Source organism: Phoxinus phoxinus, assembly GCF_949152265.1.
Source record: "Phoxinus phoxinus genome assembly, chromosome: 8".
Taxonomy (NCBI): domain Eukaryota; kingdom Metazoa; phylum Chordata; class Actinopteri; order Cypriniformes; family Leuciscidae; genus Phoxinus; species Phoxinus phoxinus.
Genome location: NC_136883.1, coordinates 6,296,345 through 6,316,044, shown reverse-complemented (window position 1 = coordinate 6,316,044; position 19,700 = coordinate 6,296,345).

Genomic DNA, 19,700 nt, shown 5'->3' with positions numbered 1-19,700 from the left:
TCACCAGTGCCATGTGTTACCAAACTGGTATTACCTGCGGTAATTTACAAACTTATTACCGTAATCAATGTAATACACTGGTGTACTAGATAGTATACTTATAAATGCATATCACAACAATCATCTATTCAAAACTTAGAATATTAAAAAAAATCTGATCAAAAATATTCCGATTCCCATTATTGAATATCATAAAAAAGTACCATTACAATACCTGCACGAGTCACGTGTGGACCTTTTTTCAGATTTTTGAGTTCTTTTGGATCTACGCACCACAAGAAGTTGTTACATTCATCTGTTTGGGACTAGTGTTTGGCGCTATGCCTTTCCATCCCCTTATCCCTACATTAATAAAATAAAATAAAATAATAGGCCTATGTAAATTTGATGAATTGCTTTTGTGAAAGTATTCAGTATAATGAGGTGTGTCGCTTTAATTTTGACCTAAAAAAAATCTTTACACTTAGTTTAGTCAGTCATATATCACAGCCTTAGACAATCATTGAAAAAGCATTTAGTGTGTTAATGGGGCAGGGTTAATTCTCTCATACAACCTGTGTGTATGTGTGCAAAAACTTAGGATAATACTTGTAAACCTGGTTTCACAGACAGGGCTTAGATTAAGCCAGGATTAGACAATTTGCTTACAGTTAAAACAGCATAAATATGCATTTTAGGCTTAAGCCATGACTGTGAAACCAGGGGTTAAAATGTGTAGATACGGTAACTATTAATTTCATTGTTTAGAAAAAGAGCTGCTTCTCATTTTATCTCCCAAAGTAAATATTGACATAACTTTCATGCTTCATTTTTGGGTGAATGCCCTCTTTAAGCCACATATCTATGGTCTGAGGGACGATAGATTCTTGGAGCCAGTGCTTGCTTCCTTCATTGATTTTATTGATGTTCTGTGGATGGGCTTACCTCGCACACCTTAACACCGAGCTACTTATGGAAAGATAGGTTGATATTTGTCCCACCCTTGGGCTAATGTACTGAGTCCCCTGTCTCTTTTCATCAGCTAGCTGGAGCTGATGAGTGCAAACGCATTTGGCAGTCAGTATGCCACCAGGGGGAAGAGCAAGGGCTGCTGGGAAGGTTAATTGGCAAATGGAAATAATTGGCCATTGGGCTCAATTTGTCTGATAAAGGTAAATTTCATTATTTCACACTTCTCATAGTGTTTTATGCCATTTAAACTGAATATGCCTTTGCATAGCCTCTAGAACTGCAGTTCACCATTACAGTCTTCTATCCCACGGCCAATTCTATACGGACTTGTATGCAGATGTGACCATAAATGAGACAGTTAAACTCAAATTGACATTTTAATGATCATACAACAGCAAACTTATCATAAAACAACATTCCCATTTATAGGAAAACGTATGATATTTTATTAAAGTTCGGGAGGAGGATTCCGTTCCGTGTATTTGGTCTTAAAGTGACAGCAGCCCAATAAGCCGGCTGTCGTTATGTAAATCACAGAAAAAAAGACAAAGAAAATCATTCACTGATCTTGACTGAATAACTTTAATAATGATTAATCTATACTGTATTTATAACTGACTGTTCACTCGTCTTTAATAATGTTTGAAATGTATTAGTTAGTCTAGTTGATTTGTTGTTCTGATTTGTTCTGAAGTCTTCTGACTTTTGTTCATAATATTCAGCTGCCATAGAATGTTTTGGAAAAAGACAGAATGCATATATTTATCTAAATGTCTGATCTCACTTTTCTTTAAACACGTCCAAGTGATCTGAGGGCGCGGGCGCTTCCTTCTGTGTGACATGTACACAGACTGGTGCATAGATATATATATATACACTAGATGTCGCATTAAAGACATTCGTTCCAATGAACTGCCGTAGCCAAGGCGACATCTAGTGTATACATCTATGCACCAGTCTGGACACACGTCACACACCAGGATGCGCTAGCGCCCTCAGATCACTTTGGACATGGCTGTGTTACAAGAGGTAAAAACGATATAAATACCGTTCGTTTTCTCACACAAACCGCTCGTTTCGTGTCTTAGGCCATCAATGTGTACTTACATTTACGAGTCATTAAATCATGTTTAATTTGGACTTCTCTGTGCATGCTCTTTGAGGTGGACCCCATAGACCTGCATGATATGACTGTCAGACAACAACGGTTTGACCTAAAAATATCAAAATTGAAAATACTGTGGAAACAAAGACACCTACATCTTGGATGCCCTTGAGGTAAGCTAAAACATATCGAAAATGTATTTCAAAGTGAACTATCCCTTTAAGTTGTCAGCCACCGCCAGTGTTTTTGATCATTTTCACAAATCAATTTCATCAAATCAACAAACCAGAATATTTGTTTGTATGAATATCTTATAACTAATATATCAAAAGAAAGAACAGAGCATCTGCTTTAACAAAAAAAAAGTTTTATTCAAGCTTTATGCATTCTTATTTATCATCACTTGAATGTATGTTTCATAAAAAAGCAACTTTTTGTGCATCAAGCTGAGAAAATCACATTTTTGTCAAAGACTATCTAGATCAGATCCAGAATGATGATCAAAACATAGATGGAGTAGATCGAGTACATCAACACCCCTAATGCTTGCACAGTCCAATAGAATTTCATTCAGTAACAGTTGTGATTTATATGATTAATGTTGATGATCGTGTTATTTTACATATGCATATGATTACATATGAGACTTGTTTCTGCTTCTTTTCGCCGATGTTTTGACCAGGAGATTCCCTATCTTATAACAGTGAAAACACAGAGCCAGAAAATTCTGTCAATGGCAGGGAAGCATTTTCTAACAAATTACGAAAATGTCCATCAATGGCGGGGATAGAGTAAAGTATAAATCGTATGTGTGATGCCAATACATGATTTTTGACTTATTCTGTGAAAGTATCCACTTTATGTCTTGGAATTAATTACAAATATGTAATTTCAATGTTCAGAAAAGGTGCACTATTATCAGTTTTAAGGTAAATGTTTGCCTGAAAGTAATCAATGCCTTTTTCTCATTTAATTTGCAAGTAGCAAAACGTTTCACTTTTACTTGGCTTCCTATAGCTGCAGGTTCTTGGCCGAAATGTAATCTCATTGCTGTCTAAGAGAAACAACTGATATTAAAGAGAAGAGAGGGGAACAAGATCAGGAATCATGACAAACCAGACTTAAACACCTGCAACCAGCAAAACTCAATATGATAACCCCAGGACCACAACTTTTAATCTGTTTGTTTTTTTGCCAAGATAAACCTTAAAAATGATTCCAGTATGGCTAGGACCACAGGTGTCGGATGCAGATGTTTGTAGTTTTCCTCAGCGGGAATATCTCAATTACCAGGTTTCAGATAATCCCCCAGTATTCTGATGATTAGGTCAAGCTAATAGGCTTTAGCACCACACAGAAGCTTTTGCATCCGGATTTGGTTTCTCCTTCCCCTCTCTGCTGTAACGTTAAGTCTGAAAGAAGGATATTTATATTCATACTTTTTTTTTTCAAATCCTGTTAGTCCTAGGTTCAGAGGCAAAAAGCTTCACTCTTTAATCATACCCACAGCATTTTCAATTTGAGCTCCACTCTCTGAAATGCATCAAGAAGTTTTTTATTTTATTTTTTGCTTTATTTGCTGTAAAGATTTATATGTATTTTTTGAGGATGTGCTGGCATATATATTGCAAGAGAAATAAAATGCTGTGTACATTGTTTTACATGCAGGAGGGTGATGGTGAAAATGACTGGAATACTATAGGGAAAATCCACAGGTGCACTATTTCTTAAAGAAATAGTTAACCCAAAAATGGGGTTTTAATTACTCATCCTTATGTCAATTTAACCGGAAAAGAAGTATAGAGAAAGGATGTTAGAATTTTCAGAAGAATATTTTTGCACTATATAGCTATATTGCTATGGGGGGGGTACGTTGCCCCCCCCCCCCCCCCCCCAACCCCTACGTTGGGGTACGTTGTACGTTGTGTACGTTGTCAAAAGGGAGACCCACTTGATGTTGCCGACTTTGTTGCTAGATTTAGCTACTTTTCAGACACCGTTAGCGAATTTTCCCAAAAAGTGCCTAGCAACAAATCTAGGGACGTCTTGGACAAACCTTATCTTGCTAATGAAACTCACCAGTAATGCCCTATGAGCTAAAGTCTTGCTTTCCCGCCGCAGGCACATCTGTCTTGGCATCTGCCCTGTTCAGTGAGCGGCTGAGAGGAGCAGAACATTCATTTGAGGCTGTGCGCTCTGTCACAGAAGAAAGACAATAGATATTCTGTTGCTTCTAACCTGAGTGATCATTCTATGTTTAAATATAGCCAAAATCACAGCAACTGTCGTCATGTTATGTGTATGGTGACAGTGTGTTGATCATATTTCAGGATTTTAGTGCAGAGCAGCTTGGAAGTGACTGCTGGTTACATTAGAAATAGCAACAGAAAAGTGGCACATTAAGACTGCAAGTAGTCTTAATGGGCCACTTTTCAGTTACTGTTTCATATTTGTTTGTTGTCTGGAAACAGAAAAATATATAGATGAAAAATGGCTGTATTAAAATACATTATGTGCACAGAGAGTAGCAGAGAAGCAAACAATTGTACTATAAGATATATACTAAGATATATACTAAGATATACTAAGCAGAATGCAAATGTGATTTAATGGTGTCATTATTATGCTAATTAGAGTATGACTTTATCTTGTGATATTTAGCGACTTTTTGAACAGGCTTTAACTACTTTACATTGAAAAATACTTCAATGTGGGCCCAATTCCAATCAACCAATCAGATTTGAGGAACAAGTTTACAGTTTATGTCAAGTTTAGGCTTGGAATCAGGGTGTCAAACCCAATGTTTATAAAAAGTGGCCTGCTGCTATAAAAAGTGGCAAGAGCTTTATTGTCAATATTATATACGCTATATTCTGAATATTTACTTGAATTGTCTTTGTATTTACTTTTAATTATGCAAGAGGGCCCTATACCCCTTGCATAGAACAACACGTGAAGGATATTTCCCTCTTAATTTGAATAAAACTAAAATCCACCTCCTGCACTTTTTCATTGGGAAAATATGATATAATTATCTATTAGTATTTCATAATATGTTTACATATGTAAATGCGGTTTGTTTTAAGGGTTGTCATGAGGGTGAGTAAATAATGACTACGTTTTAATTTTTGGAAGAACTGTTCTTTTAAATCATGACTGACAGAACCTCCCAGAACTTTAGCTTTCTTTCCAAAACTAATTTCCTCTCTTTATCATCAAACAGCAAAAGTGAATCGCACTCATCTGAAGTGCAAATGTATTAGTTCAGGGCAGATCATAGAAGATTTTCTCAATTAGAAACAAGAAGAAAGAAACTCACTGTCTAGTAACAAGCTCACAGCGTCCAAGTCGATTGGCGAACAATGTCTCCCAGGGCGAGCGAGAGGGTCTCAGGGGTGTAGCGGGCAAGCGTATTGGACATGTCTCCCCCATCACTCTAATTGTTAGTGACAGCACATGCAGCTGCTAATGATCTTTGCTTAATCACATTTAATCAGGTAATAATGATTCAGGGGCGAGCTCTGAAACAGCCTAGGCAAGAGATTTGGATGCAATTCCAGACATGTAATGAATGGAAGGTTTGGGTGAATGTTGGAAGAGTGTTGGGAAAAAAGTGTCGTTGAGGTGTAGGTTTTTCTCTACATTGCTGTTTCTCAGTGGGTTCTTATGGGGGGAGAGGGTGGAGGGGGGAGAGGGTGGAGGGTGCAGCTGGTCCCAGTGGGAGACAGCAAGGCGGTTTAGTTTATTCTGAGGGAGGCCGTCACAAAGGATGTTCGAAAATACCTGAGGTGTGGGAATATGCATCAGGTTCCTCACCATATGGTTCTATTGAGTGTCTTCATGAATCAACATTTCTTTTTTTTTCCTTTCTTTCTTTTTTTGCAGTTGTCTGTACAATGTACATGTATATGAAGCTTTTCTAAGAGAAAGAAAGTAATGCAGCCAGAAGCTATTGTGAGAGGCATATACTGTAGGAAATGTAGAGAACTGAGTAAACTCACAAGTTAGGTAGATAATGTTTATTAAAAAATTGTTATAATTAAGTTAATTAGTAATATGTATTGAAGATAAATGGGTTATACATTATTTTGATGGTCCATTTTAGTGATTCTACATAGTATAACTTCGCAATTACATGTTAACTAACTCTCAATAGAGAATTAGTAGACTGTTAGGTTAAGGTTAGGTGTTAGGGTCAGTATAATGTCTGTTGGGGGACCACAATAATAAAGTGTTGTTGTTTTTTGCCAAGATATGTTCCTGGATCAACATATTTGGTTGATCTTGGAACACCATTCCTGTCTGAAAATGTTGTCCTAACCCTACACATAACTTCTCCCTTTTTTGGGAAATTATATGGTAGAAGCACCTAACACAGATTGCAAGCCTAAACTTGACATAAACTGTAAATGTGTCCCTCAAATCTGATTAGTTGATTGGAATGTTGATCCAGGAACATGTTGGACTTGCTGACTGAAATCACGAACTGTCTACTAATAACGACTGGTGGTTGACATGTAGTTGATAAGTTACTTATAATAAGTAGAAAGTCTAAAGTGTGCCATCGAAATAAAGTGTTAATGAAATCCGTAATTAAACTTAAATATCTGCATTTTTATCTCAGCATGTAAACAAACTTCACAAAGAACATAGCAATCTTCTTTCTGTTAGGAGCACTCAGTTACAGGAGTTTACGCAGTAACACATACAGTATTGTGTTCTTAAACAATATATTGTGGCTAAATTCATAATCAATTTGGAATAAATGTGCCCTGATTTCTTTTTGGTTATCAAACCAAAGTACAATGATTTAATATGCGAATTAATTAAATGATTAATGATCAGTCAAACTACTGATTATATAACTGTCACAAACTCTCTGTTTTGGTTTCATTTTCATGAACTTTCTATTTAGTTTTATCAGTCACCTGTTTTCTTTTGTTCCAGTTTCCCGCTCCTGATTTATGGATTTATATGCTCCAACTATGACTTCTGATTAATGAGTCACCACCTGTTCATCATTTGAGTTCAATCACCCTGTGCAATTCCTCCTTTCATTCAGTTGCTGTCTGATATTGTTTGTGTATCACACACTGTTACGTTGCCTTCCTGCTATTGGATTATCTTTTATTAAAAAACCTTTGTGGAAACTAGTTTGAACCTTTTTCATCATCTTCATCTGAACCTAACCGTGAAAATAATACATGTATGGAGAAAATTACAGCATTCTGGGAAATGATTATTCCCCTATTGTCAATAAAATTAACATTAATTATTAAATAATTAATATATAATAAAATCTCAAACCAAATTTCTCCAGGTGTGATTTTAAATATAGAATATTAATTAAATATTAAGGTCATACAACATATGGGCTCTTTATGTTAATGTTAATGGGTAAGTCATTCTGAAACGTGGTCATTTCTCATACTAAAATGCATGATTAAAAGTACACTCAAAACTTTTTTATTCCCGGCTAATTGCGCACTACTAAATTTCACAACATAAGTACATAAAATAAATAATTGCCTTCATATTAAAATATTAAATCAATATATACATAAGGTTATTTTTTTATTTATTTATTTTTTACAAAAGAGATCTGCCTAATGTCACTGTCAGATATACTGTACAGCTCACATTTTGCATTTGCCTGAACATTAATCCTTTGGGATGCACAATTTAAAAACAGTTGGCAATATTCATCTTTAGAATATATTGCATCTGTTTGAGCTTTATATATCAGCGATTATGTGCCATGGATCAGTTCGGGTTTTATTCAATAACGCTCTCCTGTCCAATACAGAAAGAAAAATAATGCTATCTGTTTTTAGGTAATCCTGTTTGCACATCCAGTGATTTACCAGGGTCAACAAGACTGTGAAAACATATGGGAAATGACAAGCACGACATTTTTCCATTATTGGTGTTTCAAATATGGTGGCAGCTTCTCCTGAACACGAGGCATGGCAACCAACGCAAAACCAATGAGATCGCCTCTCGAGAGACACTGACCCTGCGTTCCACAGAGCAGTTACACATGCGTACACACACACGCACACACACTTGTTTGTAATGGGCCCCTGCAGTGATCCATGGCATCTGATAATTGTGAGCTCACTGAACCATCGCTAACAGATGCAGTGGAACCGCGCCATTAGCTAATACATGCGGGCTGTCAACCCACGCGTCAATGGTATGAAAAGTCAAACTGTCATTCTTGCAGTGCTGAGACCATATTCATCTGCCATCCAATCTAATACTTATTAAACGCGCATTATCAGAGGATGAAGCTTCTCTGCTTGAGTCGGTCTTTGCTAACCCTGATAGCGTGTGCCAGTGGACAGGAGTGAGGTGGTGAGAAATGGGCACACGCTCCTTCAGTCGACCCTGTTCCTCTGAAATAGTGCTCGTGTTGGAGTCAACGCTTGGCTGGGGATGTGAGAGTCTTTCATACCTGGTCCGTGTGTCCACTGACTTGAGAGCTGAACATTTAATGTAACTGACTATCTGATGTGACAGAACAACCACCTTCCTTTGAGTCCGTGTCAAGCCTTCCCTTTGATCGCCACCCTGCAGCCGGACTCCTGACAGGAGCAGACAAGAGAGGAGGAGTACAGTAGCAAACTGGGCTGATGAAGTGTGACAAGTCACATCTGAAGTTAAAGGAACAATTGACCCAAAAATGAAAATGATTTTATCCCTAGTGAAGAAAAACCTATACCAAAATGTATTTAAAATGCATTTATTTCATACTATACTACAAATCAATTAATATGGGATCACTTGAGACTAAAAAAATATATAATTAAACTTTATTTGGAGTACTTTTTTATTGCACAATTCACATTTCTTAATATTAGGCCTAAAATGTGTGTAATATCACTATTAGGAAGGATAGTATGACTCTGTATAATATCAGCCTTTAAATGCAAAATGTATCTAAAGTATACTTGCGATATTGCCATTTTAGCCAAATTAAATCTTTAGTTGGACATCAGCACTATTTCCGGATAACTAAAGACCATCAAGTACAAAATTTATTCCAAATGAGGATACTTTAGTGTACTTTAAGTATAATAATTTAGTATACCAATTGCAGGGTATTATATTAAGTATGTAATATGTAAATGCATTTATACTTAGTATAAAATAAATGCATTTCAAATATATTTTAGTGTATGTATTTTTCACTATGAATGTAATTTTAAATCATGATTTTTTCTCTTCAATAGAACACAAAAGAAGAAAGTTGAAAATTGTGAGACTAAAGTAGCAGGAGTAGCAGTCCATATGACTCATGCACAATATTCCAGGGTTTCTGAAGCCATACGATACCTTGCTGTGAGGAACAGACTGCTATCTAGTGCAAGTTTTAAAAAAGACATTGAAACGAAGTTGACAGTCAGTTATACAATAAAAAACAAAACAGCAAATTACAAACAATTGGACAAATACAATAGAAGATTGTTTAAAAATGTAAAATAGTTTAAAGTTAGGTCAGAATAGATTGTTCTCGGTGTTTGCTAAGATGGTTGGTAGGATATGCTGGGTTATATCAAAGTTCAATGCTATCTCACGACCAATTCACCTTTGGCTAAGCCCCGCCCACCTTAGTTACTGTTGCTACCTCCGACAACTTCATCTGGGCTCTGGTTTGGTATCAACATGGCTTATGCTGTGACAGCTCTTCCTGCTGAAATTTTATCAAACTTTTATAAAGCAGCAAATAAAGTGTCCGATATAAGTAGGCAAAAGGAGCTGCAGTATGCGTTCGAAGGCTATATCCAAGACATAAAGGTGAAATGCAAGCAACAACAAGCCAAATAGAGTCAAAAGCATAACGGTCATCACAGTTAAAAAAATTAATGTAACGTTACCGCATATCCTAATCAAGACGGAGGCTGGGACTAACAATATCAAAGAGCAACACTGTTCATGCAAAGCTGGGTAGGTCTCTTCACTTCTATAATCGTTATTACAAATCGTTATTATAAACTTCACAGTAAGGTTAAAAGCAAAAATAGAGCACACAAAAGTGTGTTGTTGATCCTTGAGGGGTTTCGCTGACTGAGGACGTCCACACAGTTTAATCCAAAAACGACACTTGTCAGTATTTTACTTCGGTTTTGGGAAGGGAAAAAAACGGACACCCCCCTCCAACCTCTCTGGGAAACGCGTATCTGTGTTACAAATGCCCTAGACACAACGTTTAACCATATTTTTGATAAAACTACGACGGTAATAGCCTGCCGAGACCAAAAATATGAGACGCCTGTGTTAAAGTCAATGGAGCGCTGTGAAAAAGTGTCGGACCGCTGTGGGAGCTCGTTCTTGGCTGCGCTGTGATTGGTCAATCTACATTCTAGGGCGTGGCTTAGCCAAAGGCAAATTGGTACGATTTATCTAAACCCACGTGATTGGTAGGTTTAGGAGCGGGGTCAGGGGTAGGTAATTCGTACGAATTCATACGAATTTGGCAACTCGTAAAATATGATTTAGCTAAAATCGTACAAATTCGTATACGAGTGAGGTCGTGTGAATTGGTACGTATTAGCCACCTCATAAAATCCGTACAAATTGCTGTGAGATCGGGTTCAAAAGTTATATATGAGGATAAATGTCTTAAATGGTTGCATAATACCTTTGTTTCACCGTTACAGTTTATTTTCTTTTCTTTTTTTCTAGTGACAAAGTAGTTTACAATCTGTTTAATTCATAAAATTGTATTACAATTAAAAATTAACTAAAACAAAATGTATTACTACTAAATTCATAAAAAAGTTTCAATATATGAAGTGCCAGACAGAACCCTTTAAGGTTATAGAACTTTTTCTTCTAAGAGCGTGCCTTCATACTGCGGTTTATTTCACTATAACTGCATTGTGAAAATGTGTGGAAGGTTAATAACTCATTAATGAGAACTCAATACGGAATAAATGGAGTTTGTAATACTGATGCAGTACTTCATTTCCACCAGGCTGCGTCTTTAAAGCTGGCTCAGGAGCACAGAGAAGAAAGCTAAACGCTCCTGCCCTTCAGTGACTGATACCGCTGGTTTGGCTGCGTGTGGTGGTTGTTTGAGTCGAATCAGGCAGCCCTGAGGGTCCCGATGCAGAGGTTACAGAGAAATGAGTCCCTGACCATACTGGCTTATCAGCTACCAGCTTTTATTTTTCATAAATGAGGGATTAATTATTGCCCCCAGAAGAGCATAGTCTGCACCGTGTAGATAAATCAGACATTTCCCTCACAGCGCTGTGCAGAAATGAGGGGGAAAAGGGCAGATTTAGGGTTGTAAACAGAGTGAGAGAGTTGCCTACAACATAGCCCCCATTTTCAACCTTTTATGGTTTTATTCTATTAAAGTTTGTCTCTTAGGTATAACGAAGAAATTCTGGCAAAGCAAAAGCTTTAAATGTTTGTTCAATTATTTAGCTTGTTTTGTTGTTATTGTTTTTTCTTCTTCTTCTTCTTCTTCTTCTTCTTCTTCTTCTTCTTCTTCTTCTTCTTCTTCTTCTTCTTCTTCTTCTTCTTCTTCTTCTTCTTCTTCTTCTTCTTCTTCTTCTTCTTCTTCTTCAGTAAGTTAATTGCTGTGCAACTGTAATGGTATTTAAAAAGCAGTGATTAAAATGGGCTCTGCTTCTCCAGATATGTTATTTGTAAAAAAACAAAATGCATTTGGATCTGTTAGCGTAGCTCATGAAAAAGCATCTGTGCTTTGTGCTTGGCCTCTGCTGTGCAACTCATGAATATCACATGACAAAAATATGCATACAATTTTACATTTTAAAATACTTGAAATCACAAAATTGGAATTACTCTGTTGTGATTGCAGAACTAGGGGCTGTTAAGTAGGCTCAAATGCGGTGAACATGATTTCACCAAGTGCAACATATTCCTAAATCAACATATTTGTTGATCTTGGAACAACATTCTAATCAACCAATCAGATATGAGGGAGAAGTTCAGAGTTTTTGTCAAGTTTAGATTTACAACCAAATTCCAATTTTGTGGTTTCAAGTATTTTAAACTATGTTGATCCAGTATTATGTCTTACTGGGCAAAATCATGGTGACCAAAGAACAAAAGCTGCATCTTAAGTCCTACAGTATATAAGTTTACTTTGACATCATAAATGTTAAGGTTTACATGTAAGGGAAAAGGTGTGCAATTAATGGTAAATTGGGTTTCACTTTATTTTGATGGTCCCTTTAACACATTATGTTGACTATGAGTTGTGTTGCAACTACATGTCTACTAGCTCTCATTTGAGAGTTAGTAGAGTATTAGTAGATTGGTAGGGTTAGGGTTATAATAACTTGACATGTACTTGCAAAGTAACGTATAGTCAGTAGAATGGAGGACCATCATAATGAAATGTTAGCAGATAATAAGCAAACATTCTACTAATACTCTAATGAGAGTTAGTTGACATGTAGTTGCACATTGACTTGTAAGCCCCTTTCACACGTACAGTATTTACAGGTAAATTACCGGTAATGTGCTCTGTGTGAACGCAGAACGAAGATTGACGGTATTTGCAGGTACGAAGTCAGATGGTGATGACGTAAGAAGTCTGCTTTGGGCCAATCATAAAGACTTATGAAGTTGACCTGATTACTCTGCGCTGTTAGTGTTTACAGTAAGCTTCTTTTCCATTTATCAGCGTTGCGGCTCTGCAGTTGGATAGTATTGCGCGCGTCTTGTGTTTTTAAGAGCAAACACACATTTTGTTTGATCGTCCATTATGCCTGTCACTCAGACATCAAAAAGATGAAGAGAAAAAGAGAAGCGTTTATCCTCATGCGGGCGGATTAACACAATGGCGCAGCGTTTAAAGATAATTTCCGATGACTGACATCACAGATTTTACTCCTATTTCGCTGCTGATGTGTGAATGGTCTCCTACCAGTTAAAAGCCTAGAACGCTGTTGCTTGTGTGAACAGCATATTTGTGTATACCGGTTAAGTCATTCTGGTCATTTTACGGTAATTTACTGGGATTGCTGTGTGAAAGGGGCTGTAATCAACAGAATGTTCAAAAGGGACCATTAAAATAAAGTGTTACTGTAAACGGAAACATATAGTGTGTTCAACTCATGTCGGAAAGGTTGTATTTACAAGTTGAACGCACATGAATGCCACCAGAAAGTCGTAAATACCAGTGGGAAGCTCTGGATTTTCAATCAATCCCGATCTTTACGAGTTGGATTAAGTGAGAAACATGGCGGAATTCCACAATACTTATAGGTGTTTAGCAGTGACATACTCAGACCATTTTTTATTCACAAAAAATAAGCTTTACCATAAACAATTCATCCACCTACTAATGTTAGGCCATTTGCTGTTGCCAAGCAACATCTCTTGGTGCATTAAAATAAAATGTGCAATTCAAACACATCTCATCCAATCAAAATTTAGATTTGGAACTTTTTTATTTTGTTTAAAAAATAATAATACTTATACACATCAACCACATATCCAAGAAAAGACTACTTCGACCATGCCACAGAGATCAAAGCCTTCTCATTTTCCTGCTGTCTGTCTTTCAGTATCTCTCTGCAGGACTCTGTAACTGTCAGCAGGGATTTCAGCATTTCAAAGAGCAGCTGTTGGGCCATCTTTCTTCACTTCATCCCTCTGTCATACCTGGAGAACTTTGCATCTTTGGGCTCCATCTCACAAGTGCAAATCAGGCCAGCCACAGCAGCACCATGCTGCTTTTACAACAGTGCAACTGAATTCTCTCTGATCGTTGTTTTCATTGCCGGTCTTTGGCTGTGACAGACGCATCACTCCCTGATTATTTGTCTTGTGCAAGCGTGGGCCTCCAACCTTCTTCAGAACCACCCATATGATGCAAGTCTGAGGTCCGTTGACAGCATTCAATTTGGCCAAAGAGGCAAGGTGCAAATTGAAGTGCCCTGAAAGTGGGGCCCAGATCTTTCCAGAGATGGAAGTGTCATAATTACTTTGTGATTTGCAAATGAACTCTCATTTCTCTCTGGCTGTAGTGGGAGGTCAGTTTATGGACGACCATGAGCTTCTCAGCTGGAGGTCACATAAAAATGATCATTGTTACCCATGTGGATAACTTGTGCTACACGCATGAGTAATGTGTGGTTATTTATTTCAAAGAAAATAAAGTAGTTGCACGTGAACACCTTACGCTGGGGAATACGGCCTCAACATTCCAGTTCCTCATTAGTTTTCCTCAGTGGTACGAGACACGAAACAAAATGGGCCTAACCAGTCCTTATCGGATGTTTATTAGGAGCTCATTAGCATTTCTATATCCTCGCTGACCTCAACTGCTTGAATCTTGAATCGTAGGGTGAGGAATCTATGCGGTAAATCACCAGTGTACAGCAATGGATTTTGATAGCTCAGAATTCCCAGTTTCTGGGAAATTATCATCATGAAAAACTCGCAATCATGTATTTAATGGGAGGAATAATTAATCAGAGACCCCAAATTAGAGCTAAAAGTATGACTGGGAAACGAAGAGTTCTCCCTCCGCAATACTTCACAGAAGGTGAATGAATTATTCACTGTCGGCATGCATGATGGGTAATTTGCTGCAGGCCATCTCTGTAAACAGCTTGCACAGGGCTCAGAGCAGAACGTTCTGTTATGTAAAAAAGCGTATTGGAGCCAATTTCGAAAATAACAATCATTTCAGGGTAGGGGTTTCCACGAGATTTAAGTTGGTTTTACACCTGGTTTGATTGCTTGTCTGAATAAGAGTTTGATTTTACCTTCTTCCCTTTCACCCAGCAGGTCTCTTTTCACACTGGGTCCGAACCACAGTTAGTATGTTTACATGCACCCAGATAAGCCAGCAGTGTATGATGGCTCAATCACATTGAAAAGCGTGAGCATAAACACCTCATTTGATCCGACTGAGCTCTATCTGAATTAAATTAGAAATTTAACAGAAACAATCCAATCAATAAGAAAAAAAGAATAAGAATTTTGGTAGTGCTTTAGAATAGTTCCGTCATTAGTGAATAACTACACAGGAACAAATGAGTAATGCACTATTAACATTTTAGTAACTACTATTAACTACTGTACCAAGAAACTCTGTATGATTAGTGAAATAGTAAGTAGCGCTAAGTTGAATGTGGTAGTTCACTGTCAGGGTTCTGTCACTTCTGTCTGGTCTGTTTCTTGGTTTTGTGACAGAGCCCTGTCACTCCTGTCTTGTCTGTGCCTTGTTTCAACTTTATTCTAGTGCTGCTGTAAAGCTGCTTTGAAACAATCTGTATTGTTAAAAGCGCTATATAAAGGAAGGTGACTTGACTTGTAAGTGTGAACTCCGTGCTGATATGAGTTCAGTATTTGGTGATCACACCAGACATCACTAATCAGAAGGAGAGCAAGCCAGCTTTACTGTGTCCCTGAAGTATTTATACCTTTGGATGCACCTCTTAAGTTGCTGAGAAAAACAATTTGTTTCTCACAAACGTATCGCAAGTGATGTAAAAAGCATGTGATGTTCTCCGAAGGCAAATGCGCACTATACCGGAGTTTACATTAGCAGGTCTGCACCAAACACTTTAGTATAAAAGTGTCTTTAAGACTCACCCAATCAACAGCCAGGAACCTGATTCCCTCTGCAGCTTCCCCATTAAATCCTGTTTATTTTCTTTAATTTTGTTTTATTCTCGCAAGCAGACCACTAATGCTCTGCTGTGTTCCTAGAGGAGCTGAGCAGTACTGGAGCGCTTGAGTAATTTGGTTCCACCTGAAGAGACCCACATGCTTGTGCAAACAGAGAATCAATATTAATCAACTCTGAGGGAAGACTGGCTTGTGGTGGTGTTGTTTTTTTTAAGCGGATGTTGCAGCCATGCGTGGAGATAATATTTCAGCACAAATGTAAGGGCACCTACAGCTGTGGTCAATCTCTTTCCTCTTTCTCTGGTCACTCGAAAGACTGATAACCTAAGAATCCCTGCTCTCTCTCTCTCTCTCTCTCTCTCTCTCTCTCTCTCTCTCTCTCTCTCTCTCTCTCTGCTTCATGCAGCACATATAATACACAGGTGTGATGTATATGTTTTCCAATTTTGTTCACATTCATACAGTACACTCATGTCAATACATGCATACATATATATATATATGTATACATACACTAAAATGCATTTTTGAGCTGTTTTAACTGAAAGCCACTTTGCACAGTGCCATTGTTTTGTCTCAAGATGCACATCAGTAATGTTTTTTTTCCCCTAAGACACATTTATAAAAGCCACTTAAATGTCCTAATTAATGGCACACCGTGGAACTTTTGGCCACTAGGGGCGCTAGACCATAACTTTCACGTCAAGCGCCCCTAGAGGCCACAAGTGCCGCAGCACTGTCGCAAAAGTCAAGAAGACATCCACGATCCCTCTCAAGCGCTGTACATTGGCCTGAGGAACCATTTAAAATAACTCATATGCTTCAAATCTTTAGGTCACAAAGTCTGCGGTGTGCCTTTAAACTAAAGCCTAATCCTGGCTTAATCTAAGTCCTGTCTGTGAAACTGGGCCATATTGCCAGAGAAGATTTATATTTGGGAAAAAATGCTGTTCTTTACATTCATCAATGAATCCTGATAAAAGTATCACGATTCCAAAAAAAATAATAAACATTTATAATAACTGATTATCAAATCAGCATATTAGAAAAGATTTCTGAAGAATGTGAAACTGGAGACTGGAGCAATGGCTGAAGATTCAGCTTTGCATCACAGAAGTAAATTACATTTTAAAGTATATTATAATAGAAAACCGTTATTTTAAATTGTAATAATATTTCACAATATTACAGTTTTTTTCTTTATTTTTGATCAAAAAACTTCTTTCAAAAACATAAAAAATAGTAATTTTTCCAAACTTAATACTGTATATAAAATATACTCTAACTGATTTTATTATCACCCATCACTTTATGTAAAGTTAGATATATAAGTATGTCCAGCCCGATTAGTGCGTATCTATAGCACAAATGTAATTTCTCATACCATTTGTACGGCAAAAATAGTTTTCGCGTGCATATGATACGCACTGTATGGTGTGCAATACGCACGCACTCCACATCCCTAATCCTAGCCAAGGGGTTTACAGTGCTTATCATTTGCACGCAAAATCTACTTTTGGTGTATAAATGGCAGGAGAAATAAAATGTGTGCTATAGATACGCACTTTCATGAGATCGTGTTGGTATGTCTGACTTAATTTGCATACGTACAGTATACTCATGTGTGGCAGAATATGTACTATAGCACATCTTAACTGATTGATTGCTTGCATTATTGCAAAATGTAAACTATATTATCGCCCAGCTCTAGTCTGTTAAGTAAGTTCAGCAAGGTCTTATCAGCCTGTGGTGGGCCTGCCTTTGCGGAGGGTGTCTTGTGTTTAAAAGGCCGAAACACTGAAGATGCATATGTACACACCTGAATATGGACTCTAGTTGGTGGCCTATAACATATGCTGGTGGTGGCAACTTTATATCCAACTAGTGCAGTTAGCCTTCAAAATGGGGACTTATACCATCTTGCACTATGTTCTCAAACAAATAAATTTGACGACTTGACAAAAACACACACATACATACATACAGTACATACATATTCAACATCTTGTTTCCTGAGGGTGTACTCACATAGGCGATCTGAACCGTGCCCGAGTGCGTTTGACCCCCAAAGTCTGGTTCGTTTAAGCAGTGTGATCTCTCCGTACCACACCCGGGCGCGGATCGTTTAACCGTCCCTGGCCCGTGTCGAAGAGGTGGGTTCTAAGGTTCAGTTGGGTTCTAGGCTCGATTAATCAATCGCGTTCGGGTTCTCTACAAGGCAACCGTGCCTAGTGTGAGTACACCCTTACCCTCATGATTGCCTACATTTTTTGATATGCCACGTTTTGCTGTCCTTTATCTCTCTCTCTCTCTGTTTCACTGGCCGTTTGCTCAAGACTGTAAATGATGACTTGTTGCCAGTCATAATGTTGTCATAATAAAAGACTCAAGGGGCTTATTGTCTCTACTCTGCCACAGCTCGGCCTCACAGCTCACATCACACTCACCCTGATCTCAGATCTCTGAAACGCCACACAAACACATTCATTTAGAGCCGCTCATTTGATTACGCACATAATCTCCTTCTATGAATTTAGATGGGAAGCAATTGAGTTCCTAAACAGCCTATGAAATCACAACGGTGGCACCATCTGCTAGTAAGTTTTATTGATGGATTATAGATTGTAAGTAAATGTGATAAGTGGTTACATGTGTTTTGACGACAGTCATTGGGAGGGGGGGGGGGGTAATTAGTATCAGATGATCACATATAAAGTTAAATTGAGATAGTAGAACAAAGCTCTCCAGATACCTTTCTGTCCTCCTCTATTATGTTGGAAACACATGCTAAGTTGTGCAGGCTTTATTTTGATTGACATTTACAGAATTATCTTCTCATCAACTTGTATATTAGAAATACTTTAGCAGATTAGAACAAAAATGGTTTCTCTTGGTATATCCCTGGAGACTAGGTATTATGTTTGTTTAATAAAGCAAGTGTTGCATTTATTGTGTATACATTTTAAATGTTCCCTGCAGGTTGCTGAAGTCAAAGGATGGCGGTTAGTCTGAAGTGTTGTTCATTAATTTACTGAAAAAATGTAAAAACTGTAAATAGTAAGAGCCGCAAATCAATCTTTGAGAAGATATTAGTTATTTAAATCAGTGATGATGGATTGTGCGAATTGTATTGAATGTTGACACTGCAGTATATAGGAAAAGCATAGGATATCAAGCTGGAAAAAGAACTAAAAAAGCATCATAAAAGTAGTCCGTACAATTATAATTAGTCTGCTTTTTGTTTATTAGTGGCCATTCTTTGTTACAGGAAGTTCAATGAATTTGACCCAGGGTCTCAGAAAGCCCTAAAGATATACGGACAAGATAAATGTACTTTCATTTAGAAGTTAAGCTCTCGGAAACTCTTCCACAGGCCCATACGTGTTTGTCTTAATCATGGGTGTGAAAAGCGAAAGAAAGACAGAAGGAAATAACAGTAATTGAGAGAGGGAGTGATTAATGTTCTCATTGTGACTAGAAGATTAGGTAACAGGCAACTCAAAGCTTTCATCGATGATGGCTCTATTGGGTTTGACAAGTATGAAAATATTGTCTCATATCAGACACACTGATCAAGTTACAGCAGGGTGGGGAGAATCTGAAAGATTGCAAACCTCATTCAGCCAGAGGGACAATAACTCTCTAAACATTCATTCTGGATGATTCAGCAAGCGGGCGCTTTGTAAGTTCTCAGTACCCATGGTGCTGATGAACAATTACTGACCATTCCTTAGCAATGTGGGCAAACACTTTATAATAAGTATAGTGCAATAAAGTACTTATACAAATCATTTGCAAGCTATTAGTAAACTATATAGTTTATAAACTGTAGTTATACATTAATAGACCATATATACAAATAGTGAATTCTTCATTCATTGTCTTAGTTATTAACAAATTATTATTGTTTGATAAGCTCATATGTAAAGAGTTAGATAATGTTTGGTTAACAACGTATTAACAGTAAATAGTTCCGACTTTAGATTGGGTTTAGAAAATGACATTAAAGTGCTTT